At 40.1% G+C, this 16,379-nt stretch overlaps 1 protein-coding gene across 2 annotated transcripts in view; it reads right to left on the reverse strand.

Moving 5' to 3' along the window:
* Positions 1 to 13,204, reverse strand: part of GLCE (glucuronic acid epimerase) — a 117,898-nt gene extending 104,694 nt beyond the window's left edge. For both annotated transcript variants that reach the window (XM_024747534.1, XM_024747535.1), the window contains exon 1: positions 13,032 to 13,204. The gene's annotated coding sequence lies outside the window, so the exon portion shown is untranslated. The remainder of the gene's footprint in view (positions 1 to 13,031) is intronic.
* Positions 13,205 to 16,379: the final 3,175 nt, after the last annotated feature.

Consider the following 16,379-nt stretch of genomic DNA (forward strand, 5'->3'; position numbering starts at 1 on the left):
CCAAAAATAAAATTATCATAGGGACTTCCCTGGTGGTGCAGTGGTTAAGAATTCGCCTGCCAATGCAGGGAACACGGGTTCAAGCCCTGGTCCGGGAAGATCCCACATGCCACGGAGCAACTAAGCCCGTGCACCACAACTACTGAGCCTGCGCTCTAGAGCCCGCGAACCACAACTACTGAGCCTGCATGCTCCAACTACTGAAGCCCATGTGCCTAGAGCCCGTGCTCGGCAACAAGAGAAGCCACTGCAAGAAGAAGCCTGCGCACCGCAACAAAGAGCAGCCCCTGCTCACTGCAACTAGAGAAAGCCCGCGCACAGCAACGAAGACCCAACGCAGCCAAAAACAAATAAATAAAAAAAATAATTTTTTAAGTGTAAAAATAAATAAAATTATTATAACAAATATTTTCTTAGATACAGTCCACCGTTCTAATTATTAAAAATAAAGTGGGCTGGGGAGGATCCTGATTCTGTCACATAACATACTAGCACTCCCTCACAATTCTGAGAATAACTTATGATAAACATCTTAACAGGACATGGGGGAAGATAGCATCTTGAGGCTCACCACTAAGAATGAACTGCAGTTTAATTTTAACATCAGCCCATTCATTAATCAATTACAAATCCACCTGCCTATGCAATTATCAACTACATTTCTGTATCTTTTCTAAAAAGACATAATAAAAGGCTATCAAACGCTACCTGTATAACCTTTGGGGTCCCTTTCCTCATTTGTAAAACAGGACTAAATGAGACAATCTATGTAAAGTGTTTAACCCAGTACCCAGCACAAAATTTAAAATCCAATAAATGTAGCTATAATTCTAGATATATTATGGCCAGAGCATCTCCTGATGTACCTACCAGTTTACATACCCTATAAGAAAAAAAGTGAGGCTAGTGTGGCATGACTTGTCCTCTGTGAACGCATGCTGGCTCCTAGTGATTAGTGTCTTCTTTTTGGGGTACCAAAAATATGTGTTCAATAATCTGACAGTTTGTTCAGGAATAACACCAAGCTTACCATTTTATTATTATTATCTGCAACCTTTACTTCTTTTCCAAATTGTGTATCAGCAGCTAAAACACTCTGTTACACAAAATACGTGTTCAAAAAAAAAAAGTTTGCTGAATTCCCCTTTAAAAAAATCGGGATTAATTTCTTAGTTTTGATAAATTTGCCATGGTTATATAAGATGTTAACATTAGGCGAAGCTGGGTGAAAGGCGTATGGGAATTCTTTGTACTTTGCATTTCTCCTATAAACATATAACTATTTCAAAATTAAATGTTTTTTTTTAAAGTCAAGAGGATCTTTTCCCATCTCTGGTAAATTCTTTCTTAAAACTACTCATATATTACCAACCACTGTTAGGTGCAAATTCTTTAGCAGCCTTTACAGCCCTCTAATTAATCTGGAATAGGAGACATGAATTCCAGCAAATAGGAACTCTCATAATACCCCTAACATATCCTGGCCCACACAGAGTTAGTATTCAGTAAACAACAGTCATCCCCAAATTTTATCTTTGGAAACATGGACTTAAAAAAAAAAAAATCTATCCCCAAAGCAAATATCTTTTCCCTAAAGCATTAAAGCTCTGTAGAATCCAATTAAAACCTCTCTTATTGTTCAAATTATTTATTTGGCAGTGGCCTCCAAGTCAAGCTCAAAAAGACCTTTGATTGTATGAGACAAATTACTACTATATTATTAGCATGAAAATCTTTTTAAAATATGTTTTAAAATATTTTATATCATGGCTGATTGGTTTTTGAATTAGGTAAATAAGAGTTTAGGGAAATGATGAATTTCATTTATAATTATTCAAGCTCAAACTTTCACTGTTAAGCAACAAAGTCATGAAAATTCTGATACAACTGTACTTGCCAAAGAAATCCTAAAATATCTAAGAAGAAAGTATCTTGTTCCTAAATACCTCCAAATAGCTTTTGTACTTTAAAGAGTTTCTTTCAGGCATCAACTAATTTTCAAAAACTTGGCTTTCCTTTTTGGAATAGAACTACAGAATAGGTACTGTAAACAGACGTGCTATTGTCAAAGAATCGATCCAGTAATAAAAAGAGCTAAGGCCACTTGTCTTATAGAAAATTACTGCCAAATGCTGCCAGACCCAGCTTTTCTTCCTTCTGGGCCAATAGCCAGATACTAATCATTTTTAGACCCTTTCTAATTTTTAGTACACAGTTTAGTACACAATACCACATCTGAACTAGACAGTATTTTAATGAATGTTCTCCATAATTCGTCTTATGTTTTGGCGCACACACACATGATTTACAATACCTTTGGAAGTACATATAAGAAACTGGTAACAGTAGTTGCCTCTAAGGCAACTGTTTGGTTCTTTGAATTTTGTAAGTTATTTTAATAACTATTCAAGAAATTAATTTATCTATTAAAAGAAAAAAGTAAAATAATAAAACATTAATTCCAGTTAAAACATTTTACCTTATAACATAATGCATGTGGTATTCTTTTAATATGTAACTTCAAAAAGAAATTTGCAATGCTCTTCAGTTATAATCAAAGAAATACAAATTAAAGTCAGATCATTTTTGCTTATTAAATTAGAAAAGGGCTCTTTTTAAAATGTTTTAATTAATTTTTTTGGTTGTGCTGCACACCATGCAGGATCTTAGTTCCCCGACCAGGGATCAAACCCAGGCCCACTGCAGGGGAAGCGTGGAGGCTTAACCACTGGATAACCAGGGAATTCCCTAGAAAAGGTTTTTAAAACTAATACTGATATTGGCATGTAAAGTGGCATAACCTTTCTAGAAAGTAATGTGGCAATACCTAATTTTTTAAAGATCTTCTTACCTTTTGACTCAACATTTTTATTCCTATCCTAAGAAAATAATCAAGTATGGAGAAATATTTATGCACAAAGACTTTCTTCAAGTGTTATCTGCAGAGGAAAAATATATTCAGTAATTGGGAATGGTTAAATCATTACACATCCGTTCAACAGAATATTATGCTGCTATTAAAAATTAGGTTTTGGGCTTCCCTGGTGGCGCAGTGGCTGAGAGTCTGCCTGCCGATGCAGGGGACACGGGTTCGTGCCCCGGTCCAGGAGGATCCCATGTGCCGCGGAGCAGCTGGGCCCGTGAGCCATGGCTGCTGAGCCTGCGCGTCCGGAGCTGTGCTCCGCAATGGAAGAGGCCACAACAGTGAGAAGCCCAAGTACCGCAAAAAATAAAAAAATAAAAAATTCGGTTTTGAAACAATTTTGACAAAGTACGAAAATCTTTATGATATAAATTCATGGTGGGAGAATAAACAGTATACAAATGAATAAATATATTCATGGAAGAAGGAAGAATGTGTACCATAATGTTAGCAATGCTTATATTAGAGCTGAGGCATTAGATCTTTGCCTTTTTCCACATATTTAAAATGAGTTCCTAGAACTTATAAAATAAGGGGGAAAAACAAGCTACACACACATTCCTAAGTTTATAATATTGGAAGACTGACTGACATTTAAACAGCTGAAATAAATTAAAGCCTTCTAATTAATAACATTTACAAAAGCTGGTGGCTAACTCAAATTACTATGTATCATTAAGATCATTCCTACCATATAATAAGCACTACCAGCTAGCTCATTTTTTAATCAATACAATAAAAAAGAAGACTTTGAACTATCATATGGTACAACATGGACAAAAATTAAATCCCATCAAACAGGGTTAAAAATGTAATTATGAGTTAAATTGTAATAATACTTATTATATATATATAATAAGTAATAATATCCCTGGAAAAAAAAAGATTAAACTAACATATAACATCTAAATTAATAAACATAACCAAACTTTTCCTTTAAATGAACTGAATCTGCCACTGGGAAAAACAATAATTATTAATGAATGGGTAAACTATCATTGCTCAGACATTAATCTGTACAGTTTCAAATGTAGATGGAGTTTACCCCTAAAGATGATTTCCACCACTACTGCCCCCTCGAAAATCACAAATCTCACAAGGTCACTATTCTGGTTGGCACCCTTCAGTGGGTTACCACTGCCTTAAATCCAAATTCTTTACATTAGTTGTAAGATCCTCCATGATATGGTCCTTGCTTTTACTCCCCACTCCTTCCTTCTGACTTGCTTCCTATGCTCTGGCCCAGTGGTTTGCAAAGTGTGATCCTTGAACCAGCGACATCTCTACCACCTGTGAACATGTTAGAACTCCAAACTCATGAGCCCCACTCCTACCGGGAGATTCATATTCACACTATAGCTTGAAAACCACTGCTCTAGCCCTCCTGAATTGCCTGCAGATTCCCAAATCTGCCCTGCTCTCTCTCTGCAAAGACAGCTCCCCACCTACAGTGCTTTTACCCCATTCCCTACCGGGCATCTCATCCACCTTGTTTCCTACTCATCTTTCAAGTCTTAGCTTAGAAATCACTTCAAAAGGGAACTGAAAACTTTTCCAGAATTAGAAAAATATTTCTCATGATTTCTTCTATTATTGTAGGGGTTCTCATTTGCATTCTTCACCAACTAAAGCCATTTCTAAAATTTCTTAAGACCATCAAAGAAAGCCTTTGCTTGACATATCCCAAAACATAACTTATGCATTGGTATAAATGATTTCAAACTGTACAGAATAGTAAAAAATATATATAACGTACAGTAGAACCAAACTGTCAAAAAGAAATGACTTTTTTAAGTTGGGAAAATATAGAAAAATAACCAACCAGTTCTGAAATTCACACCTTAAAATTAATTAATTTGAATTTCCTCTTTTCTGGACATATTTCTCCCATCTTCTGGAGAAGGGGCATCAACTAATAAAGAACATGATTTTAAAAAAGAGGCTAATCAAGAGGAAAGAGAAATGTGTACAACCTGGATAAAGTTAAGTGCTACATGTTTTAAGTCAGATATAAGAACAAAAGCATGGACCAGAAGCTGTTCTCCAATATTTTTAATAAGTTTGAGATAATCTCACAGTACATGATTAGTTAATAATTTATCTTCAGTCATTTAATGATCATCTATCATGTGCTAAGGACCACATGGAATTAAGAATTATGTGTATGTATCTATATATCTATATCTATATGAAGATGAGGTTAACTTCTAGTTTTTTAGCCAAGAAATGAATCTTTATGCCCACAAAAAGACAGGTACAAAATTGTTCTTAGCAGCTTTGTTCCTAAGAGCTAAAACCTGGAAATGGCCCAAATGTCTATAAATAGTACAATAAAAAATATATACTCACACAATGGAATACTATATAGCAATGAAAAAGAATGAACTTCTGCTAACTTAAAAATTGATTTGATTCCATTTATTGGGTTGGCCAAAAAGTGCCTTCAGTTTTTAAGTAAAACTAAAAGACACATTTTTCGTTTTCACCAAGAACTTTATAGAACAACCTATTCACCCTTTTGTTCCACTACCTTCTGCCATTTTTCAGGCAACTTCATAATTCTATCTTCCCAAAACTTTTCAGCTTTTTGAGCAAAGAACTGTTCCAGGTGCCTTTTACAGTCTTCCAGGGAATTAAAATTTTTTGCATTAAGAGAATTCTGTAAAGACCTAAATAAATGGAAATCCGAAGGTGCAATGTCTGGTGAATATGGTGGATAAATGAGAACTTCCCAGCCAAGCTGTAACAGTTTTTGCCTGGTCATCAAAGAAACATGCAGTCTTCTATTATCCTGATGGAAGATTATGACTTTTCTGTTGACTAATTCTGGATGCTTTTCATCGAGTGCTGCTTTCAGTTGGTCTAACTGGGAGCAGTACGTGTTGGAATTAATTGTTTGGTTTTCCGGAAGGAGCTCATAATAAAGGACTCCCTTCCAATCCCACCAAATATACAACATCACCTTCTCTGGATGAAAACCGGCCTTTGGTGTGGTTGGTGGTGGTTCATTTCGCTTGCCCCACGATCCCTTCCATTCCACACTATTGTACAGTATCCACTTTTCATTGCCCGTCACAATTTGTTTTAAAAACGGAACGTTTTCATTAAGTAGAGAATCGTATGTGGAAATACGGTCAAGAAGGTTTTCTTTGCTTAACTTACGTGGAACCCAAACATCAAAGCGATGAACATAACCAAGCTGGTGCAGTGATTTTCAACACTTGATTTGGATATTTTGAGTACGTCGGCTATCTCCCGCGTGGGATAACGTTGACTGTTCTCAATTAATGTCTCGATTTGATCGCTATCAACTTCAACTGGTCTACCTGCTAGTGGAGCATCGTCCAGTGAGAAAACTCCAGCACGAAACTTCGCAAACCACTTCTGACGTGTTCGATCGGTCACAGCACCTTGTCCATACACTGCACAGATCTTTTGTGTTTCAGTTGTGTTTTTACCCTTCTTGAAATAATAAAGCATAATAGGCCGAAAATGTTGGCTTTTTTTTCTTCCATCTTCAATATTAAAATGGCTACACAAAAATTCACCAATCTTGATGTGTTTTTTTAAAGGCATGCTGATATACAGCTGTCACATAAAATCTAACAAAATTGTTTCAAATGAAGTTAAAGACAGCTAAGTGCTACTAGAGCCATCTTACGGAAAAAAATTGAACGAACCTTTTGGCCAACCCAATGTATGAAGTTTAAGAAAAAGCAAAACTAATCTACTGTGATGGCGGTCAGAATAGTGGTTACCTTTGGGAAGTACTAACTAGCAGAGAGTAAGGAAGGATGCGGAGGTCCTAGAAGTGTTCTATTCTTGGTGTGGTTGGTGATTACATGCTTACATATGTAGAAATTCATTGAGCTGTTTATGATTTCTGCACTGTATACAATTTAAGTCCTAGAAAAAAAGAGAAAGTTCCTCGTCCTCCATGCCAGCCAGCAAGGAAGGAAGGAAGGAGACAGGTTAGATCAAACAATCTTCAAGTTTCTGTTTTAAAGTTCGATTGTCTTATTCATTTAACAAAAATGTGAGCACCTACTTTGTATCCCCTGGGTGCTGGGGATATAGCACTGAACAAAATGGGTAAAAATGCCTGCTCTCATGGATCTTACATTATAGTAGGGTTAGAAAGATAATAAAAGCAGTGTGTTGGATTGCAGAAAAGCACAAAAAAAGAAACAAAGCAGGGAAGAGGGATAGGAAGAGTATGTATGGGAGGGATGCTGTAATTTTAAACAAGGTATCAGTAAAGGCCTTTCAGAAGGGGTGACACTTTAATTCAAACCTGAAAGAAGGAAGGGAGCGAGACATAACAGATATCTGGAAGAACATGTTCCAGGCCTTCCAAAACAGCAAGGAGGCCACTGTGGCTAAAGGGAAGTGAACAAAGGTTAGATTAAAAAAAAAATACACACACACACACGGCCAGGTATTCTTTTCTCCAGTCTTTCCCTCCAACTCCTTGTTTAAAGACTAACTTAAATCAAACCTTTTCTACATAGAAACTTCTGCAGCCACTAGCCCAGTCCACATTTACCTTTATCTTCTGAGCTCCTGGAGCTGCATCACTCACGGTACCTTTATATACTGCCTTGCAATTAAATACTTACTGCCTCCCACTCCCAATAAACTGAGCCTCTTCAGGGCAGTGACTACATTTTATGCTTTTTTGTATCCCTGTTAGTTAGTCCATGGTTGGCATGTAAATGGTTACTGGTCAGAATGCTGCTAATAACTTTAGCAGGCAGAAGATTAGTAAACTGTGAATAGATTTTTAAAAAGAAAAAAGAGGAAGGAAAGAAACCAAGACTAGGGAGCCACGTGAGTGAAGAGGCACTGAGGCGTCTCCGTGTGTCATGATCCAAAGTCTGGATTTTCTCTGAGCCATGTCCTTAAGACTCTGAGATCCTCAACATCACTTTTCTAAAAGCCACTCTAGGCTTTTTTCCTGGGGGGAACATCAGGCACCTGGTTTCCTTTCAAATAATGGTTTTACAACACCAATGGTCATAACTAGCTTAACAACAACAACAAATCTTAACCAACTACAAAGCTGTGTGATCTTGAGCAAGTCATTTAACTATTCTTGTGTATGTCAGTTCCCTCATATGGTAAATGTAGGAGTTGGATTAAGTGGTCTCTAAAGTCCCATCAATCTCAAATCCTCTACTTTAGCTTTTTTTGAAAAAGCTGAATGGATAAACCTCACAACCTACTTCTTCAATTTATAAAATGAATAAAATATCTATTAATAATTTTAAATACACTGAATAAGAACTCATATTCAGAAAGCAGTGTAGTATTTTGAAAAAAGCATAGAATCTGGAGTAAGACAGACCTGGATCTACATAGCCTGCTTCTTAGTAGATAATAACCCTGAGAAAGTTACTAAATTTGCAGGATTTGTTTTGAGAATTAAAGGTAATGTATGTAAAGCAACTATTAAGCCACTATAAAATCCCAAACACACTGGCAACAATCATTTCCCATACAGAAAGCAGCCAAGGTAAAAATATCTACTAAATCACTGATGTCTAAGATCTGAAATACTCAAACTAGTTCATAACTCTGCTAACAACTTTAGATACAGGGATTAGTGGTTGCCTCAAAATTCTGCATGACTTTTCTGCAAGTTTATCAGAGTAACCCCTAACTCCTACAGTGCTGACAGTCTCTTTTCTTAAACATGAGGATAAGAACTACAGATCTAACGTCAGTTTGCGGTCATAGGGGCAAGAGAATAAGATAATATAGAAAGCCCAACGTTTTAGAAAAATAGGACAAGACTGAGATTTGGGCTTAACTCAGACATTATGAAGATATTAATCTTGGCACTGAGATTTCAAATCTGTAATGAGAGCCAACTGTGTAAACTAAGCAATAGATATTCAATAAGTAATAAGACAAATATACATTGGCTTTTGAGTCCAGGAAGAGAGAGACATACATAATTACAGCATACTAATGAACATAAGAGAATGAATGAACAAGATACAGAGAGTGAATACCTGGTGGGGCTGGAAGAACGAGGACCAGAGCACACAGAAGACTCAAAAAGCAGACAGTGCTTAAGCTATATCTTGAAAAACCACTAGACTCTGTCAGTAAGACAGGAGAAGGAAAGGCATTCTAAGCAGCAGGGAGAATATATGAGAAGGCTCTGAGTCAGGAAAAAGTATGGCTCTTTCAGTAAACTGATGTTATTAGTACAGTTGGAGCTTGAGATGTATGGTGGGAGAAATGCAGGAGATGAGCCCGATGATGAAGGGCCTTGTAACCACAGAACTAAATATTGTAGGTACGGGAGAAGTATGGGCTTTAAGAAAAAAGCACTGAACATATTTGCATTTTAGAAAAATCACATTGGCAGCGGTGTGAAGGATAGATTAAACGGGGTCAACCACTAGAGACCTCATTCTACACACAGAGTTCAATAAGGACATTACATTATCATATAGATACTCTATTACAGAACCAGGGGTCAGAAGCAAAAATAATAATGCTTTAACAGATAAAGCTAAATTACCAAAAGGAAATCATTTACCTTCATGAATGTATATTCTTGAATTAAATATTTCCTATATATCTTAAAATAGAAGAGGCTCTAAAATTAGGTATGATATATAAAAATTACATGGAACTAGTTGTACCCTGAGAACTAGCTACTCTTGTGGCATCTATCCCTTTTTGTACATATAATACTGTAGATCCGCAACATAAAAACCTATGTAATAAAAACCTTGGAATTGGAATTTATATTGATTACTGACAGGGACTTCTCTTTCTTTAATTTTATATAAACGGAGACTGAGGCCCTGAGAGACTAAGGAATCATCCAAGGTCAGATGGTTAGCAGCACAGTTAAGACTGGAATTCATGTCTTATGATTTCCTTTCTAGAAATTGGCTTAGTATGTCATATTTATAATTTCAGAATCTTGAATGATAATCCAAAAGACACTGGTATTGTCATTTTCAGCAGTGTAATAATGAACTATAAAACTATTTTTGTTTCATATGCCTCACAAGAAAAACATCTATTAAGTGTCCATATGTGTGACAAAAAGAAATCCCATCCTGAAATCTGTGCCACAATAAAAACACCTCCTGCCCCGCCACAAAAACACAACCTATTCTTCTCTAGGGAGTCTAAAAACTTCCTTTTTCAAACTCGGGAAACAAATTTGAAATAAGAAAGGCCTAAGATTAATTTATCTTTGTATAATTAAAGATCCAACATCTTTACCATGTTTTAAGATTTAACTTGAGCCTCAGTCTTTTACTTATTCTGTTGTGCTCCCCTCCCCACCCCATTCCTATAATTTTACATACTTGAAATACATTTTTCCTTCACTAGTACGCATAGTAGAAGTGGCAACACTGACAAAATGCCTTATAAATACAGTACGTTTCACAAATTTGCATAGTGACCAAAATTTTAATTTTTAGACCTCTCTAATTTACCCTTAAGTAATGTCTGCTCACTGAAATAAATTCAAATAGTATAAAAGCATATATTAATAATTAATAACTCTCTTCCATGCCTTTGCAACTCTCTCCTGAAGAATCCGCCGAACACTTAAAAGTCTGATGTTTATCCTTACAGACTTTTTTTATGCTTATATAACAGAAGGTGCTAATCCTCAGAGTCAAAATATATTTAACACTCAAACTCTACTGATCATAATTTAATCTCTATTAATTCAGAAGGTAGATCGTTATCTTGCCTGGTTTCTGGTTAACATGACAGACATCAATAATATTATCATTCAGAGGTTATTTTTTTTTAAGTGAGCAAAACCCCAACTATCCTGTTTATTTTTTCCTTATCAGCATCTCAGTTATTTTATGTATTTATTTTATTTATTTGTTGTCTTTCTCTCTCTTGATAGAGGTTTCATGAGAGCTGGAATCATTGTGCCTCCATGCTGTGACACCTAGCAGACAATCAAATATTTTTTGACTGATCAGTATGTTTACTTAGAAATTATGAAAGTTGCTTTTTAAAAAGTTACTGACATCTGCTTAATTTTTCATTGGCTTTCAAAAATAATGAGGAAAAAAAGACCTGCTTAGAGTTTTTTTGGCTGTGGTTCCAATCAAATATCTGCTCAACTGATCAGTTTTGATAGTCAAAACGATCTTATAAAATTCAATCAGGCATTTTGGCTCGATCAGGAATTTGTAACCAAAACCAAAACCAAAAACCAAAACAAAAACTTTCAGAGAGTTATGCATTGCTTTGCAGAATTCCCTTGTTTTTTTAAAATGATTACAAAAGTCAAGTATTAAGTAGATTATCACTAATGTTTCTAGTTCTAAGATCAAAAGAAATGTCATTTTAAAAAAAACTGTCACTAAGAAAAAGAGTGAGGCAGGCAAAGTTCTCTGCTTTGGCATACTCAAATTTGTCTGTTTATCCCAAATTACAGAATTACTGTGAGTACAGTTTCCACTGCCTGCCACAAACAGACTTCATTTACGGGCCTCTATGATAAAGGAGCTATCTAACCAGAAGAACTGTCAAGCAAAGGAACAGACTGTCTGACTTAAACATTTAAAAAAAAACAAAAAAACCCACATACACATATATACAGGTTATTTTATTTGAATTCCACCTAAGTCTGGGCTAGTTACCAAGGACTCTGCATAGGAGTCAAGACTAACTGTACCTTCACAATAAAACTGTTAAGCAGGATTCTCTAAAAGAGCTGTTAGCCATGCTTACAAGTCTCAAATGAGGCTTCTGCAGAGCTCTAGCTTTGGAACTTCGAATTCCAATGCGTTATTTGGAAGCTGAACTTGAAGTTCCCCCTCTCCACAAATGCTTTCCAAAGGACAGGGAGAAGCCAGAACACACTTCCCAGCACTGCCTGACTGCTTAACACTCGAGCAAGACTTCAGGACAGACCTAATAATGCAGGATCAGCAAAGCAGACCACCTAGGAAAGGAAGCCAAAACCTCACAGCCTTCCCTGTCCTCAGCGGCTTCCACGCTGACCCGGAGGACACTCGCCCCCTTAAGAATCTACAGTCTACATGCCCACTTTAAGGTGTTGCCTGCCACTCTCCCGCTCCCAGAGCAGGGAGACCAGCACGCCTCCACAGGGATCCCGGGACAGAGAGAAGGAAACTGCAGAACAAACCCACTATTTCTCCAACTAGGCAACAACACGGATCAATCCTTCAACTAAGCACTGAGTAAAATCTCATCTAGAAAGAGATTTGTTCCAGGATGCTGACCAGCCACAGACTGTGTACTAGGCTGGCTCGGGATGTCACCAGAGTCCCCTTCCCGCCCCGAGCCGACCCAGCGCCTGCAGAGGCGCGCCCTCCCTTCGAGATCTCCCGGGGACCCGCTAACTCGCCCAGTCTCCCCCGAAAAGACTGGAGGCCGTGCCAAGTTACCGCCCCCCTCTGGGCAAAGCAGAAACCCCAATAAAGACGCTGGTCTCCGCTGTAAATCCTTCCGTCCCCAGCAGCCCACCAAGGCGGTCCCGGCCCCTGCAGGACGCAGATACATCGCCCTCTCGCCCGGAGACCCCGATAAACAGACGGAACCCCAATACACTGCTTCTTTATCCCAGGAATGCGAAACGAGACGCCCACTCTCGCTCAAAGGACCCCCCAAACCTCATGGATCTGCCCCTTCAGAGAACTAGGACCTTCCTAAACTGAATCCTCTGCCCCTAAAGAGCCTGAGATCGCGATAAAAGGACCCCTTGTCCCGGAACCGCGCTATACCACCTCAAGGAACCGAAGGATCCTGATAAATCTCCTTCGACCCCGAAGACCCGGGACCCAATTTGCTGCCAGCCACCACCACCCCAAGCCGGAAAAAAACCCGGACCCCCATTAAACCGCCTCCTCACCCCGAGGAGCCCTGGCACCCGCTACACCGCCCTTGGGCGCCCGCACCCGGATCCCACCCCACTGCCTCCTCGACCCCCGCACTCACGAACCCCTCCAAGCCTCGCGCCCACCAGGCAGCGCCGCGCTGCCCGCGGAGCCGCCCCCGTCAGGAGCCCCCCTGCCCCGGCTGCTCCGTGTCCCCACTCCCCGACCGCTCCTCAGCGAAGACGAGCTCCGGGTTTCCTCACCTGGGTAGCGTCGGAGGGCAAGAGGACCGGGGAGCCCTCAGGAAGAGAAGGAGGCGGCAGAGAAGGGGCTGCCCAGGCCTGCGTCTGCTGCAGCTCCAACCCCTCTGCGAGGAAGCGCTTGTGTGAGGAGAGCCCTCCCGCTCCGCGCGCAGCCGGGAGACGGAGCCACAGCCGTGCCCACCGCTCTTCCCGCGAGATCCCAGCAACAGCGAGGGGCGGGGCCCCGGCGAGGGGCGGCTGCAGAGAATCGAGTGACAACCCCGAGAGCCTGTCTGCGGCGGGGCAGGAGGCGGGACTTGGAGCCTAATACTACCAATCGCAAAATAGGAAAGGTGATTCGCCTACCGCTTCTCTTCTCCCTCGCCCCTCATCAATAAACTAGGCAAAAGGAGCAGTGACCTTAAGTAGTCACGGGCAGAGGGAAGGTATCTTGGATGGAGAGGTTTGGCTCGTGTCTGGTCCTGGTCAGCCTCCGTAGATATACCTGGTTAGGGAAGAAGGGGGTTTTCACACCGCCGTGGACTGGGGCGCTGTTACCCTCGGTTACCGCGCGGCCTTAAGTGCTCAAGAGGTTCGCCTCTTCCTGGTTGAAGGCGCACCCTCCTCGGGTTACCCAGGTCTAAACCTGTTTTCCCCCCATCGGGGCCTCTCCTCCCTCTCCACCTCAAACAGGGCGCCATTGTTGAGATGCCAGTGTTTTCCCAACCCCTACTAGGGACGTCTGATCTGACAAAGGATACCCTTCTGGTTCGTGTTTATTTCTACTGAAAGCCTTCTAGAAGAGTAAAAAGTAAATCTCAGTCACCATTATAACAAATTCCGAAACTAAATGAAAAGTTGTATCTCTGTGGACCCCAGTGTCTGGCACACGCAGGGCACTGAATAAATGTAAAAGGAATGACTGAAGAACGTGATATTTAAATACAGTCCTCTCTCAGTATCGTGGGGTATTGGTTCCACGACCCCTGCAGATACTAAAATAGTGGATGCTCAATTCCCTCATGTAAAATGGCTGTAATATTTGCATATAACCTACCTCCCATATCCTTTAAATCATCTCCGGATTATTTATAATACCTAATACAACGTAAATACTATGTAAATAGTTGCCGGTGCAACTTTTTAGAACTTTCTGCAATTTTTTTTCCTGAATACCATGATTGGTTGAATCCACAGATATGGTGGCCAACTATGTATGAAATCTGAACCCACTCCAGAAAATTCGGGCTTTCCTAGCCTTTCCTCTACAATGACAGCCAACTTTTTTCACCGTTAAGCCCAGTTTCTTCATTATTATGCCTATCCTATAGCCTTCATTCGTTCCCTGTCCCACAGCAAGAAGTGTCCTTTCTCCTCATCAAGGTTAATCCCTGCACCTGTGCACTGGATCACAGCCATTCCCAGATTTTGATGAATCAACCGTCCTTTCCTTGTTATCAATTTTCCCCTCTAATCTAGCTCTTTTCTCCCACAAACACAGTCTCCTCCATGCTTTGAACAGAACAAAATTAACCTCCTCCACCCTTTCAAACTACTCTACCACCTTTCTTCTCAGACTCAGTGCTTAAGAGACATGAAACTGTATTTGCTGTCTTTACTTTCTCATCTCTTGTTTTCCCCATGGCAATGCTGCTTACACCCACACAATGGGCTGATCTCTCAGTGATCACAAAAGACCTCTTTCCTCTTTCTATTTTGGGGGATCTTTCCCAATGACCATATTGCAGCCTTTTGACAATGCCAGCCATCTCCTCCTTTGGTACCTGCCTAACTGCTTTCTCCAGATTCTCTAGCTACTCTTCTGATTTTTTTTTTTTAATCCTCTTTCCTCATTCGAAAACTATTGCATATTGGCATCTCCTTATCTTATAGCCATGCCTTGTGCGTAATAAGAAAAATGGTTTCCACACATGGTTCCACACTTTGAGTGTCAATAGGTGGCTCAGACAAAAGCTGTTAGAAGAATCCAGAGGGAGGAGACACGACTATGAGGCTGGGTCTTAAAACAGTAGTTGGCCCATACAAATGCAGAGCAGACACAGAGGCTTTTCAGAGAAAAAAATTGAGTGAACCTGAGCACAGAGGAAAGGATGTAGGCCGAGCCTGGCTATGGGTGCACCAGATTGGTCTACAGAGGATTCCTGTAGAAGAGCAGTAAAAGGTAAGTTTAGGGAAGAACCAATAGTAAAAGGCCTTAAAAACCAGGCCAAGTTGATTCAACTTGATTCTGTATCAAATGGGAAGCCAGAGCCAACCCTAGCATTTGTAGGGCCCACAAAAGGCTACACATGGAGTTCCACATATCAAATGTCTAAATATTATGTAAAAGTTATAAAACAAGCTAACAAACTGTGAAGTTAAAAAATATATCCTTTTGCTTTGACAAATTTTCCTAACAACTTGGAAGACCAGGTTCGAGCTTAGGGTTCTGGGACTTTTCAGAGTTCCCTGCTTGGAACAGAGAGAGCTGGCCCTCACACAGAGCAGTCTCCCCCACTTTTCTTCCCACAGCCAGTTCACCCCCCACTCCATGGGTAGGCCAGACCACATGTCCAAGCTCCATTCCCACTTTTCCCTCTACAAAACTATAATTTCTTAGCCCCTCCACAAGTCCAGGAGTTTATATCTCAGGCTCGAGGGGGGAAGACCACAAAGGCCCTGGAAGTGGGCTCAGGGTCATTGGGGTAAAGAATTTTGGCTTCCAATACCTGGAGCGAGATCTGAAGGGGTGAAGTCAGCTTCAGTGGGCATATTCCTTTGGTCTGATGGATTCCCATCCCACGTAGGAGTGCAGCTGGAGAAGGGCCAGAGCAGAGCCCCTTAAATGTAGGCCCCTCTCATGTGCATCTAAGATGGTAGCAGGTAGCAGCAGAGCCCCTGAATGTCTTTAGTAGGGTAATGACATATATAGTAGATCTATAGCTTGAAATATAAATCTGTGTATTTTCTGTTTCCCACCTCCTCTCCTCTTGCACTGGTATCTTAATGGCAGGAATGTACTGGAAAGAAAACTCTATTCTTGACTCCATTCTCTCCTTATGTGGCAACTCCTCTCCAATGCCTGGTTTCACAAATTATACAATTCTATGACTCCCTTATTAATCAGTGTATTAGAAACCTGGGTGTCTCTAAATGTGAGAAGACAGAAAAGCTATGAAGCACTCTTAGCCTGGACTGGAGCTTGGAACACTCACATTTGACTTCTAAATTAAAATGCTTTGGAAATAGAAGCTCCTGAAGAGGCCCAATGTGAAGAGTACACAGGCAGGAAGAGTACCAAACAGGCAGTAAGCCACCACAGACGGGGGCACCCCTCTCACCATCTGTCTTTATGTCACGACGCTTCAC

The sequence above is a fragment of the Neophocaena asiaeorientalis genome, unplaced genomic scaffold (assembly GCF_003031525.2).
Source record: "Neophocaena asiaeorientalis asiaeorientalis breed wild unplaced genomic scaffold, Neophocaena_asiaeorientalis_V1.1 scaffold591, whole genome shotgun sequence".
NCBI lineage: Eukaryota > Metazoa > Chordata > Mammalia > Artiodactyla > Phocoenidae > Neophocaena > Neophocaena asiaeorientalis.